Below are 19,129 nucleotides of genomic sequence, written 5' to 3'. Positions count from 1 at the left end.
GAGAGAGAGACATGAATCATGATATAGGGAGTTGTTAAGCATGAGAGTCTCTGTGCAATGGTGGTGAGCTATAACATCCATGCATAATAGATGTATGCTAGTTGTAGCCATGAATAATACCTTGTCCAATAGCCTGCAATAATGAGAACTTTTCGCCATTGTAAGCTGATCTCTCTCTCCCCCCTCCCCCTCCCCCTCCTTCTCGTGCCCATCCTCTATGTAGCTTACGATTGAAGCTATGCCACCGTCACGATTGAACCTTCCTCCATAAGATCAACTTTATCATATGACCAATAGAATCCAAAGCATCTTCAAGGCACCGCATTCTTTTTTATTGAAAAAACATCTCGAATTAACGTGATGTTTAGAGATTCAGAGAGAAGTTTTCTTCACATTATCCTCGTGATTTTATTACTAGCGGCCAAATTCCTCTCAACTCAATAACGACACCCTCACCCTCGCACCCTCAATTATATTCAATTAGCGGCCAGATTCCTCTCAACTCAATAACGACATCATCACCCTCGCACGCTCAGTTATCAAGTCAAACAAAACAGCCTTGCATTAGATTCGAACCCCCCACCATTCGGAGGTTAATTCTAACTTCTGAAGACCTACACCAACTGAGCCTCATCATTTGGTTGCTCTCGGAGAACTCTACCTAAGATAAATAAAAAAGTCATTTTGCTGTTTGCTTCCCCCTCGTCCACCTCCCCGCACCTTGTTTCGCCGCCTCGCACCTGGCCAGGTCTACTGCTTCATCCCCGTCCTTGTCCCCGCCTCCACCTTGTGCTTTGTCCCTCCCTTCTTGCTTCGCGCGACGGTGCATCTGGAAAGATTCGCCTGTTTGTATTTTTCCAAAATCGTTAGGACATATTCACTTGTTTTATTCATTACTTTACAAGATGCCTCGGAATCCCACCATTCTCCCCTTCCAAATGTACCTTGGCCATCCTTGCTACCATTCAAAAATGTTGGACTCCGATTAGATCTTTACACCTCCCGTCTCGAAGTCACTCTCTCAACCACTCCAGCTATCGCATCATGCTGCACTCAGTAAAAGTCCTTAGCAGTAAAAAAAATAAAAAAAATACCCCTCCCACAGCTCATCTCCAAGGTGCACCCCTGCTACTCCATGTGCACAGCCACGTTCAGCACCCGCAGCCCCAACAGCTCGCCTTGCGCTTCTCGCCTCCGCCTTTTTTTTTTCCCCAAAATTAGTAGCGAGCATCAACCTGGATTCGCGTCTTCTTTTCTTTTTAAAAGATCGGATCATCTACTCACTTGTTTAAACATGTATATGCCTCTTAAATCAGCAAGACTTGGAGTACGGGATCGAACGTCGTCGCTATATTTAGGTTACAATCCTATCACCAGTTAGCTGAGTCTGCTGCGTCTGGCGGCTGATTGCATTCACCAAAGTCCACAACGTGAGACTGGTTGAATGAGCAGCAGGGACCCACAGGCTTACAGCTCGAGGATGGGACGTACGTATGGCTACAGTCGCAAGGTTAGCCATTTTTCTGTCTTTTTTGCATCATCTGACGTATCTTTTTTAAGTCAGTGATTGCAATAGATGCGTTGTGTGCTTCTTGGGTTTGTTTTGATTAGTACCCTAATATTATGGCATCATCTCGCAATTGTTTGATTGGAGAGAAGAGTACGTTAGGCTAGTTTGTCAAGTGCATCTTCTCCCATGTGTGCACAGGAAACAGGATAAGGACGGCTGTTGTTTGCAAAGCCCCTGGTTGTACACAACCTGGGCCCTCTTGAAAAGGCATTTGTAACTATCTGAGCTCAATATCTTGAACTGTGAGGTGATGCTCTAAGCCTTTGCAAAGAACAAGAATAAGAAGGGCACAACACGTGGGAAGCTAAGAGATCTCGTCGATGCAAATCTTGGCCCTCTCCCCCTAACAATCAATACCTCGTTGCAAGCAGGCTGGTTGCGAGTAGTGGAGTTAGTGTTGCAACGCTTCTGATCTAGGCTTCAGAGTCGTCCATCCTCGCATTGTACTCTCAAAAAATCTCCAATCCATATGATCGTAAGCTTTCTCAAAGTGAAGTAGCAAAATGTTCAGCTCCGCACCCCACATGCAGACAGAACAAAGCTTTTGCCTCCTAGAAAGTGAAGATGTCGTCAAGGATGCTATGCTCCTTGACAAATCTAGGCTGTGTATCCTGGGTCAAATCCCCAAGGGGTGGATGGACCTCAAATTGAGAGCTAGGGCAAGTTTAGGATTGTGATAGGCCTCCACTGCTGAAGAGCCATCTAAGGGGCCACCTTGCTTGAGGATGAGTTAAATCAAACCTCTGTTAGACTTTGTTGCATCACACCTGTGTCCATACTGCAACACATGTTGAAATCCATTGCATAAACCAAGCCCAAGCAGCAACTTCGTTTTGCGTCCCAGAAATGCCGTTTCTTGTTACAATGGCTCCAAGACAGGCATTGAAACATGTACCCGATCTGCCGCATATCGGATGAACAAGAGACTACCGAAGCCGGAACTGAACCTTGCATGCTTGGATGGAAAAAAAAAAAAAAAACAAAGAACATTCTCTCCTTCTAGGAGGAAAGAGATCCCCCTTTGTCATCCATAATCCACAATCTGGGTTTATGTCCTTATTTTAGGCGGTTCAATAGAAAGTATGCGGAGATTACTTTGCCATTGTATACCTTGCCTTAGAAAGGTGTTCCGTTCTCTTGGGGATCTTAAGAAATTGCAGCATTCATGTTTTGATTTTACCAGATTTGCAAAGGAGGTAGTAGTTTGGGAGCAGTCTTAATGCAGAAGGGCCATGTCATCACTTACAAGAGTAGAATGTTCTCTAGTCTTGAGAGGGTTGTAAGACCTACGAGAAGGAGCTGTTAGCAGATATACGCTCTGACTGAGAAGTCAATATACAAGGAGTAGATTGACCAATAGGTGGTTGATACAGAGTGGAGGGTTCTCGGGATGGAAAGCCAAAACGCCAAGGCTGCAAATGCAAAAACACTGGGGCTGATCTGGCGTTGGCTGATTTGATGAAAAAGTGCTATGGTTGATGCTTATTTTATACTGAATTTTTAGTGCCAAGTCGGGAAAATTATGCCAGGTCAAGAAAATGTGCAAATGTGTGCACATGGGAGTTAACTTAGTGTTCTGTGAATCATTTACCGAAAGATTTAGTCCGATGTCACAAAATGATGACGTGGCAGTACTGCCCGGACATGACATATGATGACATGGCAGATAGTATGGAGGCCCCAAATTTGCGTTGACATGCCACGTGGACCAATAGTCTTTTCGCGTTGACATACTGACGTGGCATACTGTACGGAATTATGAAAATCACGCTGTCTGCTTTTTGGCAGGTTTTGAGAACCAATTGCTTTTGGTACAGTTTGCTTTTGAGTTTAACTGATTATGGGGCTCTGCTTTTGGCATTTCGTGTAAGAATAAAAAGGACCCAAGGGCCTCACTCTTCAGAGCATCTGGACGGAGAGTCTGAGAGCTGAGGATTCGCGAGAGTTGTACTTTGCTCAAAGATTAATACAAAAAGAAATACCGAAAGGGACGCCAATCTCTCTTGGCATGGAACTACGTTGGGCCATGTTGACCAAATTAAACTGTGATTTTAAAGTTGTGAGGTATTTTAGGCAAATCTCTCGCGTGTCGCAATAGAAGTTAGACTTAGGGTGTCCATGTAATAGGCTTAGACACTCCAAGCGAGAAATCAATAGCAACACACGAATAGAAACTTCAGTGATCTTAATGGCTTATGCCCTGTAAGACATGAGCGGTGAAGACGGGAGCGCGCCCGACGCACGATGTATGAAGGGTGGGAGTGGCTAATAAGTCCGGGGTCCAGACCCGAAGATACTTCAAGTAAAATTCCAATAGCTCTGTCTGCTCTTTTGTAGGACCGGTATGCTTTCAGAAAAGCACACGACTAGTGCTCTGATACCACTGTCACAAGACGGGCACCACGTGCCAATAGAAAAGAACGGACTTTTAGCACTTCAATAACAACCGAACTGAGAGAGAGAGACGACACGCGACACAGAGTGGCGGAGTTCCATCCCAGAGAGTATTGGCCCCAAACCTTGGTGCCCCTTTCGGTATTTCTTTATATTGCATCAAACACAGTACAAGCTGGTACTCTAGACTCTGCACCTTCTCCAGGAAGCATGCCAGAGAATGAGCCCTTAGCACATATCTAAAGGCCCTTGGCCTGTCACAAACTGCTGACGTGTCAAGTCAGTGACGAGCAGAGCCAACCTTTAGATCACGGCCAAGGGGCCTAAACCGTAAGAAGAACAAGCAACAGAAGAAGAAGTCCTACCAACTTATGGGACCCCGTCGAATGGGGCCCAAGTGACATAAAAGATCAATATAAAGCAAGACCTACACACACACATAGCCCGGATTTTCCGCTGATTGCTGACATGACAGAACTGTACGGATTTCCGCAAAACGCGCTGACAATGCTTACGTGGCAGTTGTACGAAATTTCGTGATTTACGCTGACAGCTTTTGGACCAAAAGCTTTTGAGTTTGAAGGCTTTTCATGTAAACTGCTTTTGGGGCCTAGGGCCTTTAAATATGAGTCCATGGGCTCATTCTCTGGCATGCTTCCTGGAGAAGGTGCAGAGTCTGGAGTATCGGCTTGTACTGCGTTGATGCAATATAAAGAAATACCGAAAGGGGCGCCAAGGTTTGGGGCCAATACTCTCTAGGGTGAAATTCCGCCACTTCGTGTCGCGTGTCGTCTCTCTCTCTCTCTCTCTCTCTCTCTCTCTCTCTCAATTCAGTTGTTATTCAAGTGCTAAAAGTCTGTTCTTTTCTATTCGCACGTGGTGCCCGTCTTGTGACAGTGGTATCAGAGCATCAGTCGTATGCTTTTCTGAAAGCATACCGGTCCTACAAAAGAGCAGACAAAGCTATTGGAATTTTACTTGAAAGTATCTTTGGGTCTTGACCCCGGACTTATTAGCCACTCCCACCCTTCATACATCGCGTATCGGGCGCGCTCCCGTCTTCACTGCTCATGTCTTACACGGCATAAGCCATTAAGATCACTTGCAATAGAAGGGTCCAAGATTTGTTTCGAGTCACTGTTTTTCTCAAAAGTAGTGCCCTGCAGATGTGGAAAGTCTATAGCTACCAAGCCGCACACTCCAAAGACTTGGCAAGCTTTCAAGAAAATTTTTGCCCAAAGTTGTATGGTTTTTGACATCTTCCTTCGTAGTGCAACTTCTGGCAGAGTGGGGTATTCTGAAATGCTTGCCATGGAAACCCTAGCAGATTATATCTTGAAATTTCTCGACATCTCTCAGTAGATGTCTCTTCTCGAGCTGATAACCTTGGAGGTTCGGTGTGATTGCTGTTTTGGGATTACCATCGCCGCCAGAGGGACGCTGTCTGTCCAAGAGCTGATGGACCATGCTGCGGTCGGCTACGACCTTATGGAAAGAACCTAACCCTAATTTTTGGTGCAGGTTTTATGATGGAAAGTCAGTCGACTTTTCGAGCTCGATTGATGTCGAGATTGCTTTTTAAGTTTGAGTTCTGTTTGAGAACTTGTTTGGTGATCTTGTTTAAAAATTTGTTTAAAATGGATGGATGGTCTTGGTGTCGATGTGAACTGTTTGACTCTGGTTTTAATACTGGTTTTATTGATTGGTGATTTTACTAGTGGGTGGAGAAGTGAGAAATACTATTTTGGTATCGTTTGAACCTTGGAACGACGTAGGCCGATGCCTGGGGAGCGTTTTATTGTATGTTTGAAAACCTCGTAACGACGTAGGCCGATGCTTGGGGAGCGTTTCGTTGTATGTTTGAAAACCTCGGAACGACGCAGGCCAATGTCTGGGGAGCGTTCTGTTGTATGCTAGAAAACCTCCGAATGACGCAGGCCGATGCCTGGGGAGCGTTTGGTTGTATGCTTGAACCTCCAAGCGACACAGACCGCACTTGAACCTCCAAGCGACACAGACTGCGGTCTGGGGAGCGTTTGGTTGTATAGTCCTCTGAGCTCATGGCCCATACCTTTTTAGGTTATTTGCGGGGGGGTGCCGAGGTAGTCGTTGAGTAGCTTCGTTCCGCAGAACGTTTGTCTCGGGGGAGTGCTCAGTGGCGTTGTTTGTTGTGTCTTGTAACATGCATATGTAAGCATTTGTGTTGCATTGTGATGTGCCAACTACTGAATATTCCTAACTGGATGAGATTGCCTAGGTATGTAATTTTAGTACATCAAGACACCCGTGGAAGATCAGTGCGGTGTGGGTGTGATGACTAATTTAACTACGCCAGCATATCAAGAGTTCCGAACTGGACGAAAGGAGAAGCCAACTCCTTGATCAAAAGAGCCGAAAGAAGAAGCCAACTGCTTGATCAAAAAAGCCGATAGGAGAAGCCAACTCCTTAACAAAAAAATAGCAAACTGATTGTCCCTCGGAAATTTTTGAGCTAACTCGAGTTGTTTTGTAGATATGCTGTAATCGTGGACGATTACTCTCTTTTCTTTATTTATTAAATCAATGTCAAAGTACAAGAGAGCGGTTAGGGTTTCACTTTTAGACTCTGCGTCCAGATGCTCTGCAGAGTGAGCCTTAAACCACTTATTTAAAGTTTACAAGGGATGCCCAAAAGTAGAGCCCCAAAAGCTTCAGTTAAAAGCAAAAATTCTCTCTCTCTCTCTCTCTCTCTCTCTCTCTCTCTCTCTCTCTCTCAAAAATAAAGCAAATTAGTTCTCTCTCACAAACTCCAAATGCGTAGCCAAAAGCTGGCAATTTGCGTCGTTGGGCTGTATTTCCGTACGGTGACACATCAGCATGCTAGCGCATTTTTCGGAAATCTGCTTTTTCTGCTACTAGGGTTAGGGTTAAGGTTTAGGACTGGTTTTTTGGGTTAGGGTTTTTGGCAGATTTTAGGGTTTGCAGGTTTTAGGGTTAGGGTTTGCAAAATGAGGGTTTTCAGCAACAATCAAGATTAGGGTTTCTTGCATGCTCTCGGGCAGACACGTCATCACTTTGTGACATACCCCCCTCTTGAAAGCATTGTAATCGCCCTTGATTATGCCTGCAAAACAGACAGAAGCCATAAACTGTCTTAGCAGACACTGACTGTTAGTACCTACGTACTAGGAACACACATCTAGCACATGTACCAATCGAGAGTCACATCACAGGACATCACATGACATTCAACATTCATTTGGATCTTAGAGCATGATTTATCGGCAATGTAGCTGGCAATCGCATCTAGATCCAATCGGGACCTCATCGATGTCCGATTGACTAACTCCTATTGCAACCATGTCTATTTGAGATCAATCAGACCAAAATGCTGCAGTCATTTCGTCTATCAGTTCTTGCACTTGAAGAAGTCAAGAACAAATCAGTATCATAATCAAGAATTCCATCTCATAAAGTGATACAGCAGAATACTATCAGCTTTCAGTATCCCTGAAGCTCAAAGAGACATCAGTGACTCTAGTTATCTAAATCAAGGCATCTATTGACAAAGGAGCGGAGTGACTCCCCTCTTGTGCATCCCACTGCACCAGATCTCCGGCCAAGCTGAATTCTGGGTTCCGTTTGGAGTAGACTATGCTAAACCAAAAGCATCAAGGTAAAGTTTCACAATCTGAGGAGTATCTCCTAGGTCCTCCTCCTCCATCCACTTCACATCCAATGCACGATAGTTCTTGAACTTAACCAAGAACCGCCTTCGGATTTTACCTTTATTCTTAGTATTCTTATGTGCCAAAATCTGTTCAGGAACAAGGATCTCCTTGTTTTCTTCCACTTTGGGTTGCTGATCAGGCTCCCCATCATTAGGCTTATCACCTTTAAAAGGTTTCAAGCGACTCACATGATATGCATTGTGAATCCTTCAAGTATCTGGCAGTTTCAGTCGGAAGGAGACATCATTTATCTTTTCAGTGATCTGGAAAGGTCCGTAGTATCGCATACTAAGCTTTGGAAAAAGCCTCTCCTTTCCCTTTCTCTTTCTCAGGCGTGCCTTCTCAAAACGTAACAGCACCCAATCATCCTCCTTCAATTTCAAGTCGCGACGATGGCGATCCGCTGCCTTTTTCTGTCGTTCTTGAGACTTCTGCAAAGTCTCGCGAACCTTGGCAAAAGCCGTATCTAAGTCTCGCGTATATTCATCCGATTCAAAGATCTTATCTTTCGTGCTTAGGAACGGTGGAACCTTCGCAGCACCTTCAACAATCTCAAATGGCGCCTTCCTCGTCGAAGAGTGTATCGTGTTATTGTAGGCAAATTCCACCAAAGGTAGGTACTTTTCCCATTGAGTCTTCTGATCTGAGATATAAGACTTCAATAAATCTAGAACCACTGAATTTGCAATCTCAGATTGCCCATCAGTCTGCAGGTGGAACGATGACGAGAACTGCAACCGCGTGCCAATGTTCTCTCTCGGCCAAAAGAAGTATCTCTCTACCCCTTTCATGGTGGTAGCAATGCCGCGGTGACCCGTAAAAGGTGGACAGTGGCATTCAGTCATAACCTTTTCCCTCAACTGCTGTGTAACGCACAACATGGTTTTTCTTATCAAGTAGCCATCCCGAATGGAATATCCCGCTATTGTCTCCCCATCCCGTATCCGTGTGAAAACGTCTACAAAATCTATATCTATGGCATACTGGTCGACCATATCCTCGAAGCTCCTATGATGTATCGAGGAAATAGCCAGAACCAACGGCTTCTGAGACAAAGCATCTGCCACCACATTCTTCTGTCCCTGCACATGGACAATCTGGAAGTGAAACTGTGACAAGATGTTCGCCCACCGCATGTGTTTTTCCGATAGCTAGTTCTGTGACAAGAAGTAGCGCAAACTCTGATGGTCTGTAAAGACAGTAAAATCCTCTCCGAGTAGGTGATGCCGCCACTGAGTAAGAGCATGGATAACCGCCAAAAGCTCTCTCTCATAAATCTGTGCTGTCATCTCCGGCCTTGAGAACAATCGGCTCTCGTAAGCAATGACATGGCCTTCTTGCATTAAGACCGCACCCAGACTACGACCACAGGCATCACAATATACTTCAAATGACTTCAAGTCCGGCAAAGTCAAAACTGGTCCCGTAGTCAATTTCTCTTTCAATGTCTGAAAGGCAGTCACCTCTGTGGGTCCCTACGAGATAGGGACTCCTTTCTCTGTGAAGATATGCAAAGGGGAAGCAACCTTTGCAAACTTTCAAATGAACCGCCTGTAGTACGAACATAGTCCCAAGAAGCTTCTAACTTCATGGACATTCTTCAAATCGGGCCAATCACGGATAGTCTCTATCTCGGCCAGATCCATTTGCACTCCTGCTTGCTGAGACAATGTGTCCCAAAAAGTGCATCTCTGGTAGGAAAAATTCACTTTTCTTTGCATTAATCACTAACTTGTGATCTCGTAATGCGTGAAAGACCTGAACCAGATGATCTCTGTGTTCAGCCTCATTCTTGGAGAAAACAGTGATGTCGTCAAAGAAAGTGCCAACAAATAGCGTGTACTCTCGAAAAATCCTGTCCATCATTCGGTTAAATGTCGCAGGGGCATTGGTTAAGCCAAAAGGCATCACCAAAAACTCAAATAACCCAAAAGTCGTCCGAAAAGCTATCTTGTAGACGTCTCCCGGCGCGATCCTTATCTGATGATATCCACTTTTCAGATCAATCCTGCTAAAGCACGAGGATCCCTGTAACCTGTCGAGTATATCATCGGTCCTAGGAATCGAAAATCTGTTCTTGATGGTGATTTTGTTGAGAGCTCTATAATCGATGCACATTCTCCAAGATCCGTCTTTCTTCAAAACCAACAACGCTGGAGAGCAATACGGTGAAGTACTAGACTGGACAAGACCCTTTTCCAAGAGGTCTTTCACTTGGTTCATAATCTCTTCATTCTGTGCTCGGCTCACACGGTAAGGTGTTCGGTTCAGTGGTGTGCTTCCAGGTATCAATCAGATCAATGGTATGATCTTCAGGACGAGCAGGTGGTAACTCGCCTGGTAGGCCCTCTGAGAAGCAATCGGTGTGAGAGTGGAGAAAATCTTGGCGTTCTTTATCAAGTTTAGACATATCTGTCCTATCCTTATCACTCAATTCTTTCATAAAGATCGAGCAAACAAACAGACTGGATTTCATTAATTTAGAAATGGCCGAAGCCGATACAATAGGGATAGACTCGCCCTTCAATTTAATATCAAGTACAATGGTTTTGCCCTTCTTTGTAGTCAATGTCGCTTTCCTCGCTCGATAATCGACCACGGCGTTGTTCTTGTGGTACCAGGGAATCCCTAAGAGAACATTACAACCCTCCAAAGGCATTATGAAGAAGTCCTCATGCCCAAATACCTCTGACAATGCAACCGAAGTTTGCCAATGACAGGTGTAATGGCTACGTCCCTGCCGGGTGCTGCTAGAACTGCCTCCGCAAGTGGTCCCATCCGATTGGGAGTGATCTCGAGCTGCGTCGCCAATTCGGTGAAATGAAATTGGCCTTGGCTCCTCCATCAAAGAAGATCGGAGCCTCTTGATCTTTCACTTTGCCCCAAGCTCGGCAAAGTTCTGTACTCTCGTCCATGGTGTTGGGATCGGTACCCACACAATCTGGAACCAGTCCTGTTTCCATCTTGCCTTTTCGTCCACGTTTCTCAGCTGCTCTCGAACTCTCAGGCCTGTCGTCGTCCTCATCATTCTGTTCTTTCTGTGCCTTTTTAGGGCACTTCGCGGAGAGATGTCCATGTTCCCCGCATCCAAAGCACTTCCCCTCCTTGATGAAGCGAGCTCGCTCCTGAGGAGTAAGCTTGGGTCGTGCATCCTTTTTCTCTGGGTTGCTCTTTTTCTTTCTACTTTCATTCCCAGAAGTCTGTTCGGCTCGTTGTGTCATGGCCTCATCTGTGGGGTAGGTCAGATTGCCAGAGTGAATGCCAAAGCCCCGCTTCGCATGACTCATCAACTCCTGAATAGAAGCTGACTTCTGTTCCAAACAGTGATCTCGGATCTCTGTAGGTAGACCCAAGGTAAACCGCTCAATCTGTTCTCTGAACGAGATCTTCTTGAATGAAGAGGCGGGTAGAAAAGAGCTCCAGAATCTCTCACAGTAAGCATTTATTGTATCTCTCTTGGTCATCCGAAGATGGTTCCAAGCAGCTCGTATATCGCGTTCATACTCTTGCATCAACCAAGAAGAAATAAAAAGCTTCTTAAATTTCAGCCATTTAACTGACGCAGTCTTGTTTAAAAGAAGCGTGGACCACCAAGTGCGAGCATTCCCTTTAAAGTAAGAGGCAGCTCTCCAAATCTTGGAGTGCTCTGAGTAGCATCCTCCCGCGAAAGCGATATCAAACTGTTGTATAACAGACAAAGCCTTCGAAGCATTTGAGTATCCTGAAAAAGTGTCAAATTTGATCGAGTGTCCACCTTCCTTAAACTCTCAGACTTTCTTGCTTTTATCTTCCAGAAGGTCATACTGGTTGGCTTTATAAAAATTCTTCTTGTTCGCATAAAAGTTTTCGTCATCAGAGTCTGAGCTGTCTGTAGACGAGTCCTCTGTATTATTGTCAGTCAATCACTGGGCAAGTTTTAGGCTTTTTCTTGCCCTTTCCGAAGTGTTGTTTCTTGCTTCGCTTTTTGCCTTTTCGGTCTTCTTCGCTCGAATCTGAAGAGCTAGAAGAACTGTCAGAAGAAGAAGAAGAAGAAGAACTGGGTACTCCTTCAAAGTGAACATGCTTCTTCTGTTTCTTTGCTTTGTCAAATGTCGACTGACGACCCAAATAACCCGGGAAGTTAGTGCCTTTCTTCTGCTTTTTGCCGTGCTTTTTGGCTTTCTTTTGCGCGTCAAAAAGCTGAGCAATCCGTGCATCAACCACCTCTTCTAGTTCCTTCTCTGAATATTGCTTGCGATCAGAAGGTTTCTTGAGAGCGGGTTTTGGGGGTGGTGTAGTGGTTTTCTGCCACTGCGCATGCACTTCCTGAAAAGAAGTCTCGCTCGTATATTTAGCTAGTTTCGGATCCTTCGCAAAACTGAGCATCATCTTTGTTGCATCACCGATCAATTGACGACGCTTCATCTCTCTTTGCTCCGCCTCAATTGGCCGAGGCGGGCCATACTCTCTGCTTGGAATCTTCGTTGTGATCCCTGCTCGCATCTCCAAATGCAGAGGGAGTCCACTGATCCTTGCGTGAAGCCATAGGTGCCGCGGAAAAAAAATTGGGGATCGGATTTCCCGTAGAAGAGAAATCGGCCATGCTCTGATACATTGTAACAGACTTGGACACTCCAAGTCAAGAATCAATCATGACAGCACCAAATAACCACTTCAAAACAATTCACAGATCACAATAGATTTGCACTGGCCCGGCGGAGTTCCGTGCCTAGAGATATTGGCCCCAAAGACTGGCGCCCCTTTCGGTATTTCTTTATGTATTAAATCAATGTCAAAGTACAAGAGAGCGGTTAGGGTTTCACTCTCAGACTCTGCGTCCAGATGCTCTGCAGAGTGAGCCCTAAACCACTTATTTAAAGTTTACAAGGGATGCCCAAAAGCAGAGCTCCAAAAGCTTCACTTAAAAGCAAAAATTCTCTCTCTCTCTCTCTCTCTCTTAAGAGAGTAAAAATAAAGCAAATCAGTTTTCTCTCTCACAAACTCCAAAATTGCGTAGCCAAAAGTTGGCAATTTGCGTCGTTGGACTGTATTTCCGTACGGTGACACATTAGCATGCCAACGCATTTTTTGAAAACCTGCTTTTTCTGTTGCTAGGGTTAGGGTTAGGGTTTAGGACAGGTTTTAGGGTTAGGGTTTTTGGCAGATTTTAGGGTTTGCAGGTTTTAGGGTTAGGGTTCACAGAATCAGGGTTTTCAGCAGCAATTAGGATTAGGGTTTCCCGCATGCTCTCGGGCAGACATGTCATCACTTCGTGACAAAAAGCCTTCAAACTCAAAAGCTTCTGGTGCAAAAGCAATGCCAAAAAGCTGTTAGCGTTAATCACGGAATTCCTTACAAGTGCCACGTCAGCACTGTTAGCACGTTTTGCAAAAATTTGCCACGTCAGCATTGTCAGTGCAAAATTTGAAAACTGTCCGTACAGCTGCCATGTCATCAATTTTTGGCGCAAGTCTTTCTTTGTGGGTCCTGCTTTATATTAATCCTTTATGTCACTTGGGGCCCCATCGGACGGGGTCCCCATAAGTTGGTAGGATTTCTTCTTCTGTTACTTGTTCTTCTTAGGGTTTAGGCCCCTCGACTGGCATCTGTAAGTTGGCTCCATTCTTTAGGGCTTTGACACGTGAGCAGTTTGTGACACTCAGACTCTGTGTTCAGATGCTCTGAAGAGTGAGGTGTAAGGTACAGCGGAATGAATGTTGTATTTTCTCAAGATTAGTGATCTTTATTGCTCAAGGTTCCTTTTAGTTCTTAGGGAAAGAGAGAGCTTTCCGTCTTATGGAGAGTGCTATGATCACGAACAAAGTGAGTGGATTGTGCGTGCAAGTGAATGAGACTGAGAGGAGGAGAGAAAGAGATACGACACCCGAGAGGTTGTAAAACCCTCCTCCGAAGGCCCCACTCTTGTCGGCGAGAGTGGTCTACTTTGATTGCACAAAGGTGTACAATGCGAATGAAATGGACGGATGCAATGGGACTATGCCGATGCCGACGACGACTTGATGGCTGAATCTGTGATCTTCTTTGGCTGAACTTGTGGACTGTTTTCGGGGCTGAAAATGACTGGTTTCTTGCTGTGGTTATGGCTGAAAATGATTGGCAATGTCGGGGGTCATGCTGAGGATGAAAACGCTGATGCTGCTGCTCTTTAGGCTGCGTTTTTGGAGAGAGTTCCTTGGCTGAAAAACGCTGCCACAGCAGGTGCTATAGTGCTGAAAACGCTGGTCTGGAAGGGTCCGAATACTTGAACAAAAACGCTGAAGGGATCTGTCTTACTGGCGTTAGTGCATGGGCTGAAAACGCTGATGTTGGTGCTGAGGTTTGGTGAGCAAAACGCTACAATGCTGATGGTCTTGGCGATGATGCAAGGGGGGGAAGATGCTGGGGATTTGGTGTTGCCGCGGTACTGCAAGAGGACACGCCGTCTGATCTCTGTATCCAAAACGCTAGGGCTCTGATGTTGTAGGCGAGGATGGAAAACCAAAACGCCAGGCTTCTAGGGGGGTACTGCTGAGAAGTGACTTGTTGAGTGGGAAGCTCTTGTTGCCTCTTTTGCCAGAAAGTGCTAACTTGGGTTTGCTTATATATTAACTTAGCAAAATTGCCCTATCTACTTTTGTTGGAAAGTCACTTAAAAATAATAAGTGAAAATACCAATAAATAGGAAAATAGGCTAATTGCATTGGAAAATTCCCCTAACTGATGCTAATGGATTCTGATGGGAATTCCGATGATCATGTTGTGTGCAATCGGAGGATATGACTAGGCATGCACGGTCTACGAATAGACTCACAAAAGTGCCAGATCACTGCTAATCTAAACTTAACTTGATTGAGTGAACCCTGCTGTGATGTAGCTTGTCCACAGACACATAGGGTTGGGATGTGTCACGTGACATGAGGTCCTTGGGCTCCTTTTATTCTTACAAGGGATGCCAAAAGCAGAGCCCCAAAAGCAATTAAACTCGAAAGCAATGAGTCCCAAAAGCAACTGGCTCCAAAAAGTGCCAAAAACAGCCATCGCAATTTTTGGAATTTCATACAGTTTGCCACGGCAGCATGTCAGTGCGAAAGCGGAAATCTGTACTGTTGGTCCACGTGGCATGTCAACACAAATTTCGGGCGTCCGTACAGCTATCGTACAGCTTGCCACGTCATCTACCTGTCCGTGGGTGGTCATGCCACATCATCAATTTGTGACATACCCCTCTCTTGAAAGAATTGTAATCGCCCTTGATTAGTTGTCAGGGGATATGGGTTTGGAACGTGAGCCAGGTCAGCGTCCCCGACTGCTGGCTGTGGGAAAATTGAGAGCCATTAGTTGCTGCATCGCATAGTAAGGTAGTTATTACTTACTTGGTAATGCTAATGACGCACAAAAACTGCTTGAAAATTGACAACACTGACGAAACTGACGCACAATTATCGAAGCAGTGCCATTAACATCACCTGTTAATTAATTCAAGTGATGGTTTAGGAGTTTAAGTTCCCTTTTATAGTTTCCTTGGGTCGTTAACGGCTCCGTGATTCATCAAAACGGATTAACTAAACCTAAGTTGTCGTCGGTGATCAAATTTTTTTCTGTGTTGGGTTTCTAGATTCAGCCCTGCTTAACTTCATGTGAGCTTCTTGAGCCCTTGCTTACTGAGCTCCCTTCAACTTGCTTCGATCGAGTTCCCTTCCACTTGCTTCTTCAACTCTCTTGCATACCTAGTCTAGGTCGAGATCGAGAGAGAAAGTTCCCCGCTTAGCTTCGAGAACGAGGGAGAGAGTCTCCCCTGATTGCTCCTCCACTCCTTCCTTGCTTAGATCAGAGAGAGAGAGAGAGAGAGAGAGAGAGAGAGAGAGAGAGAGAGAGAGAGAGAGAGAGAGAGAGAGAGAGAGAGAGAGAGAGAGAGAGAGAGAGAGCCTCCTATCCTTACTTAGATCCGAGAGCGAGAGAGAGAGTGGCTCCTTTCCTTGCTTAGATCCGAGAGCAAGAAAAATGAAATGAAATGAAATGTTATATTAACGTCTTTAAAAGGCCAAAGTGACCTATGAGACCAGAAAGTTACAGTGTGGTGGATCTGATACGAAGTCAAAGTAACAAAAGTAACAAAATGACAAAATGAAAACACTATGCTATGGAATTCTAAACTGCTAGGTGTGAGGTGAACTAAGCAGCTAGCTGGGATAGCTAAATCACAAGAGAGATCACAAGAGAGCTGGTGGATCTCATCAATCTTCTCCATGGTCAATAGTCTGACCGGGCGTCGTGCATGTCGGGCCAAAGTGATTCGGATCCTCTGTTGCAACCTCCGTCGATGCTATGTAGTCCTCCACAGTCGTGGGCGTCTGGATCTCCCCATCTCGGTCGCTCCATCGATCAGTGTGCCTCTGGTGTAAGGCGACGAACTCTATTGTGGTGGTAGCTCCTCCGGGTGTCCAGTGTCTGCTCTAAAGAAGTCCGTGATCTGTCTCTGAGATTGCCTAGCCTGTCCTCTCGTCAGGCTCTCTCTGTGTCTGCGTAGCTCGAGCAAAAACAAACCCAGGCATCTTTGATCCTCGTACCGCATGACTCTGGAGAGTGGTCCAAATCCCTCTCTGAACAAGCAATGGAAGCGGCCTCCTATCTCGTAGTAGACGGGGCAGTGGCATGTGTAGTGCAACTCTGTCTCAGGCTCCATGTCACACATGGGGCATGTCCTGGCCTCTGCTGGTACTCCGCTGTATCTCCCAATCTCGATCTGTAGCTGGTGTGAAGATGTGCGTATCTGGCCAATAGCACATCGTATCCCATGTGACAAGTGGGTGTTCATGTATCCGGGCCTCCTCACAAAACCGTCCTCCGTAAGCTGGAGAAGATGCTCTCTGTAGAAAGCGATCTTCGTGCCCAGCTCCTGTACTGGCTGTTGAGTCAAGTCCTAGCAGATGAGCCTGGTGATCTCGGCTTGTGTAAGAGTCAGAGAGGGTGCATCCAGTGAGTACTGGAAGGGGGGCAATCTGTCTATGTTGAACCCATGCGCGTGAAACCATGATGTCATCTCCCCATACCAGCATGTTGTATCTCCCTGCATGGCTAACCGTCGAGAGGACTCAAGTGCAAGGCGGGCATATTTGTCTCTGGGAAGTTCCCACATGCGGCGTATGAAGGAGACAGATCTTGTGAGTGCCTCAACCACTAGTGGGGGGCAGCTAGCTCTGCTCGGATAATGGCACGTGGTATTGAAGCCTTGGCTCTAATGAGCCGCGAGATCATAGAGACCAGAGGCTTCTCCATGTCTCCCCATCCAATGAAGGTCCCCATATCTCAGCTCTATAGAGCAATGCAGAAGCCACCAAAGTGTCAAAGAGCCAGAGCTTCGTCTGCGGTTCTTAAAACTGAACCTGTGAACACATCCTCTCCAGTCTACCCAATGCTGCATGGGCTATGGTCAATCTAGTCTCTGCTGCTCTCCTCAGTGAAAATCCTGGTCCACTAAGTGAAAATGTTGGTCCACTAAAAACCACTCCAAGGTAAGTGTAAGCATCTGTATACTCCACTGTCTCCTGGCCGTATGTGAATGCGGGTGCTGACCTCCTGATCCACTGTGGGGTGCTATTAAATACCATGACCTTGGTTTTACCAAGGTTGACAGAGTCCTTTCATGGGCAAACCTATGCAAAGCATCCAAGTGACGTTGCATCCCCTCTGGAGAGTCAGAGATCAACACTATCATCAGCATATAACAATAGTGGAATCCATGTCCCTGCCTGATGTGAACCTCTATCACCATCTCTCTGAATGTAATCAGAAAACTCATCCATATACATACCAAATAGAGTAGGAGAGAGAGGGCAGCCCTTCTTCACCCCAATAGTGGAGTAAATTGGTGTAGAGAGACCCTCCGAGGTGCGTACATGCCCCACTATTGACCTGTATAATGCCATGACCCTCCAAACGAGCTCTGTGGGTACTCCTATTTCCTGTAATCTGCGCATCAATCTAGCTTTGGGTACTATGTCAAATGCTTTGCGGAAGTCCACAAAGCTACAATAGATCCGTCTCCCATGTGATCTGCCCTCCTCAATGAAGGCTCTGAGTGTCAACATATGGTCAAGAGTAGAAAAACCTCTCCTGAACCCTACCTGTCTGGCTGCGCGTATCCCCTCCCTCTCTGCCATCTACTCGATTGCTACTCAAGAATGGATGTGTGCAACCGTGCCAATCATGATAGTGCGATAATTCCCAAGCTCCATAGGGTCTCCTGACTTGAAGATAGGTACAATAGTAGATAGGCTCCAAGTATCAGGCAAGCCCTCACTGTAACTAAGTCAGACTTTGTAAATAATTAATTTATTTACGAGAACAGAATCATCTAATTAGTTGTGTGTACACCAGAATAGACCTAGCAGTTCTAAGGCCTCAGGTGAGCCTAAATGCGGGTCACAACACCTCAGAGGGACCTTAGCAAAAATTACCCTGAAGCCCTAGTGATTGGGAAATCGGGTCTTCAGAAAGGGGTAAGCAGTAGCCTCAGATTTTAGGCTCAGGAAAAATACGCGCGTTAGTACAAGCACATGAATGAGATGGGGTCCTTAGAACAGTGACCCTAAGGCTAATAAAGCTAATAAAGCCTTAGGGTAAGTTTCGTTAAATTAAATTTAACGGTCCGTGCCCGGGATGGCGGTCGGACAAGTGTTAACAGGTAAAGGCGGTGCAGTGCCAGTGCGGCATTGCGCGGGCAGACCTTTGGTGTTCTCATAAAAGAATCATTGGTAGCATTTGTTAGTTAGTTGCACATTTTTAATTAATGAGCTAGAAGTTTTTAAAGTCAAAAGTTGAATGGTTTTTAAGTTTTTAAAGTAAGTGTGCCAAGTGGCACACTTACCAATGCAAACTAACTCTCTCTCACTCTCACTCTCACCCTCTCTCTCTTCCTAGCGTCCCCTCTCCCTGATGGCTATTTAGGAGCCCCCCTCCCCCATGTTCAGGGCTGGCAGTGCACCTACCCCCCCAAATGTGAGCGTGCTCTACGCGGTGGAGCCCTCCATTGAAGCTTGAGAGCAGCCCCTTGCGACATATGTGGTAGCCTTGTGCTCCCATTGTCAAGAACAAGGGATCTCACAGTCATAGACACCTTCTGGTGAAGTTTCATCGCTAGAAGCTGCCGTAGACGCTCTCTTAGCAGAGTGCGGCTGCTGTAATTCTCTGTTTTCAGCCCCTAATCACCTCAATTAGGGCTGTTTTCAGCAGATCAGCCATAGAAATTCTCTTCTCTCTCCTTATTCTAAGTCTACATCAAGTTTGGCGCGATTCCATCGCGAAGAAGACCTCTGTTTCGGCGTAGGGGTGTGCACATGTAAGAATTTCAGGTTATGTGCAGAAAATTACAGCAAGCATGTGCGTGTGCATTTTGCTTGTTTGTCTTTTGTGTTCGATGCATGAATGAATGAGCATGAAGGCAATACATAACGGAAGATGGACTCTCCTCTGTGAG

At 45.7% G+C, this 19,129-nt stretch overlaps 1 long non-coding RNA gene across 2 annotated transcripts in view; it reads left to right on the top strand.

Annotated features, from left to right (window-relative positions):
* The first annotated feature begins 1,067 nt into the window (after positions 1 to 1,067).
* Positions 1,068 to 19,129, top strand: part of LOC147457858 (uncharacterized) — a 78,380-nt gene continuing 60,318 nt past the window's right edge. Inside the window, exon 1 of one of the 2 annotated variants that reach the window (XR_015188011.1) lies at positions 1,068 to 1,510. This is a non-coding gene — a long non-coding RNA (uncharacterized LOC147457858). The remainder of the gene's footprint in view (positions 1,511 to 19,129) is intronic. The other variant, XR_015188010.1, reaches the window with a different exon arrangement.

Source organism: Adiantum capillus-veneris, chromosome 5 (assembly GCF_014529385.1).
Source record: "Adiantum capillus-veneris isolate H3 chromosome 5, ASM1452938v2, whole genome shotgun sequence".
In the NCBI taxonomy this organism is placed as follows: domain Eukaryota; kingdom Viridiplantae; phylum Streptophyta; class Polypodiopsida; order Polypodiales; family Pteridaceae; genus Adiantum; species Adiantum capillus-veneris.
This window is presented reverse-complemented; position numbering and strand designations above follow the sequence as displayed.